Raw genomic sequence first — 3,686 nt, 5'->3', positions numbered from 1 at the left:
GAGAAGGGAGTAAACAAAAGACTTTGCCTTGGACCCCAATTCTAGGAGTATCACAATAAAACCTAGCACTGGGAAGAAACTTAAGACCCTTGGCTCCAAGCCATTATGCAAGGACTGAACCTCTAGACCCACTATGATGCCAGATACGGCCTCTGCGCACAGCTTGTGCATCTTGCCTACATCACTGCCAGCTGACTGCAGTGGCTTTGGGTTGTGGATAAACCTCGGCAGGCAGACAGGCAGGCAAGAATATCTGTAGACCTGAGGTTCCCCTCAGTCTTATATCAGGCTCAAAAGCCATGTGACTTCAACCCAGGCTTTGCTAGCCACAGCAATACTAGGATTAGGACACTCCCTAATGCTGTAGTACTCATGGGCAAAGGGAAAAATACTAGATGGTCTACTCAGAATATCTGGACAGATTTAATGTTGAGGTACCTTCTCAGACAATGCCGGACAATGAAGACTAAAATACATATTTGTTTTTTCAATGCACAGATATTGATGTAAAGTCATGAAGATCAAGAATAATCTGGGAAATACAATGCTAACAGACAAAATGACAGTAACTGACCTAATAACAAGGACATGTATGAATTGCCTGACAAAGAACCCAGAACAATTGTTTTAAGAGAGATCTCAAACTTTGAGAAAATACAGAGAAATAATTCAAAAATTTGTCAGAAATTTTCAGACCAAAATAAAAAAACAAACAGAAATTTTAGAGCTCAAAAATACAATGAACAAAATGAAAAATCTAAGACAGCACCAACAGCAGAATGCATCAAGCAAAATAAAAAGTCTGTGAGCTTGAAGATAGCATAATTAAAAATATACAAAGCAGAAAAAGAATGAAAATTAGTGAACAAAGCTTATGTAACTTATGGGATGACATCCAAAGAGGAAATATACAATTTGCTGCTGTTTGAGAGATTGAAGAAAAACAAAGGTGAACAAAGCTTACTTAAAGAAATAGTCCAGAAAATAATCCAAACTTGAAGAAAGGTAAAAATATTAAGGTATAAGAAAGTCAAAGCTCTCTAATAAAACCAAGTAAGACCACCCACCACATGACATAATCACCTGTCAATGATCAAACACAAAGGAAAAAAAAAAAAACAGAATTATAATATGACCATCAGTAGACATCTCAACATAAACTTTAGTGGCAAAAAGAGAATGTGATGACATATTCAAACAACTGAAATAAAAAATATGCCAACCAAGACTACTGTACCCAGCAATGCTGTCCTTCAGAAAGGAAGGAGAGATACTTTCACAGATAGATAAAAGCTGAGGGTCTTCATCACCACCAAATCTATCTTACATGAAATTCTAAAGTGATTACATCAAGCTCAAAGAAAATGACATTAATGAGTAACCAAAAAAAATCTGAACATATGAAACTCACCAGGTAAAACGTACACAAATTCAGAACACTCTAATAATGTAATGGTGGTAAGTAAACCACTGATATTATGAAGGTTAAAGGACAAAGCTACTAAAAATAATAACCACAGGAGGCAGCATTATGGCTGCTTGCAATATAAACATCCCATATGGGAGTACCAATTCAAGTCCAAACTACTCCCCTTTCAATCCACCTTCCTGCTAATGCACCTGAGAAAAAAAGTGAAAGATGACCCAAGTACTTGGGCTCCCACCACTCATGTAGAAGACCTAGATGGAGTTCCTAGCTCCTAGATTTTGCCTGGCCCAGCTCTGGTCATTGTGGCCATTTCAGAAGTGAGCTAGCAGATGTGTGTATTGAGATTATTTTCTCCAACTGTGTGAGAGTCCAACTGTGCAATTTTTATTTTTTTTTTATTTGAAAGGCAGAGTGACAGAGAGAGACAGACCTATAGAGAAGGAGAGAGAGAGAGGGAGAGAGAGAGAAATCTTCCATCTGCTGGTTCACTCCTGAGATGGCCACAACAGCCAGGGCTATGCCAGGAGACAAGAGCTCAATTAAGGTCTTCCACATGGGTGGCAGGGTCCCAAGCACTTGGGCCATCTTTCACTTTCTTTCATTGTATATTAGCAGGAAGCTGGATTAGAAGTGGAGAACCAGGACTTGAAGCAGCACTCCAATGTCGGATACTGGCAGTGCAATTGGCAACTTAACCTACTATGCCACAATGCTGGCCCAAAATAAATCTTAATGAACTATTAACTGCAATAATTTGTTAAGGGATACACAATATAAAAAGATATAAATTGTGACATCAAAAATTCACAATGTGTTGAAGGGAGTAAAATTAGTGTAGAGTTTATATTTTATAATCATGGTAACCACAATGCATAAACTCAAAAATAAAAAGGAATCAAAACATTATACTGGAAAAAATAGCATGACGACAAAGGAAGATTGCAAGAGAGGAAGAAAGGATCTACCAAACAATTAAAAAACAACTGACAAACTGTTAATATTATGTCCTTACTTATCAAGAATGACTTGAATGTAAATGTCTAATTAAAAGACAGAGTGGATAGAATGGATGGATGAATTATTTTTTAGAAAAAGACCCAACTCTACGCTGCATACAACAGGCTCACTTCACCTTTGCTTATGGCCTTGTCCAAATACTGATAGAGTTTGTGGACAAAAAAGACTTCCATGGCCTAGGTAGCTCATGTCAAGAGCCTCAGGTGGTGACCAACGTCATACATAAGTGTTAATTGTTAAATTAACAACAAGAGGGGCCAGCGCTGTGACACAGCAGGTTAACGCCCTGGCCTGAAGCGCCAGCATCCCATATGGGCGCCCAGTTCAAGACCCAGCTGCTCCACTTCCCATCCAGCTCTCTACTATGGCCTGCAATAGCAGAAGATGGCCCAAGTCCTTGGGCCCCTGCACCCACGTGGGAGACCAGTGTGGGGAGCAACTCGGACTAGACTAAGTTACTGGAATTAAGACTTATTCTATGCATCTGCTCTCCCACAATATGGTGATGGGAGAGGAGTAAACAACTTTTACACAGCTGCCTCCAGTTCGACCAATAACCTGCAGGAGCTGCTCCTGATTGGAGGAGAGCAGCGTGCTCGGCGTGTGGGTAGCAGAGTTGGGATTGGTGGAAGAGGACTATAAAGGAGGAGAGAGACAACATGCACCAGGAACATCTAAGGGGAACATCCGGATAACATCTGAGCAGCCCCCGAGAGAGCCGGCCGGCGGTGTGCCGTTCCCCCGCAGAAGTGGGGAAAGTGGCAGGGGGAGCCGCCCTTCCACAGAGGTGGAAGGATCGGCAGCCAACCCGGGAAGAACCAGCAGCAAACCCGGGAAGGGCCGAGCAGACAAAAGAACAGCGCAGGGTCCTGTGTCGTTCCTCCGCGAAGAGGGGGAGCGACAGACCAGGAAGAAGCTCCTGGCTCCTGACTCCTGACTTCAGATTGGTGCAACTCCAGCCATTGTGGCCAATTGGGGAGTGAACCATCGGATGGAAGACCTCTCTCTGTGCATAACACTGAATTTCAAATAAATAAATCAATCTTTAAAAAAATTAACAAGAGTCACTGTGCACTAAATCCCCATGCAGGACCTCTGTCCTCAATGAGCTGTATTATGAGAGTTAACTGTAAAACTAGTTCCTAGGGCCCGGCTCTGTGGCATAGTGGGTAAGGCCATTGCCTGCAGTTCTGGCATCCCATATGGGTGCCGGTTCGAGACTCAGCTGCTCCACTTCTGA

Source organism: Oryctolagus cuniculus, chromosome X (assembly GCF_964237555.1).
Source record: "Oryctolagus cuniculus chromosome X, mOryCun1.1, whole genome shotgun sequence".
NCBI classification, from domain to species: domain Eukaryota; kingdom Metazoa; phylum Chordata; class Mammalia; order Lagomorpha; family Leporidae; genus Oryctolagus; species Oryctolagus cuniculus.
The sequence above is the reverse complement of the archived record's forward strand: the minus strand, read 5'-3'. Positions refer to the sequence as shown.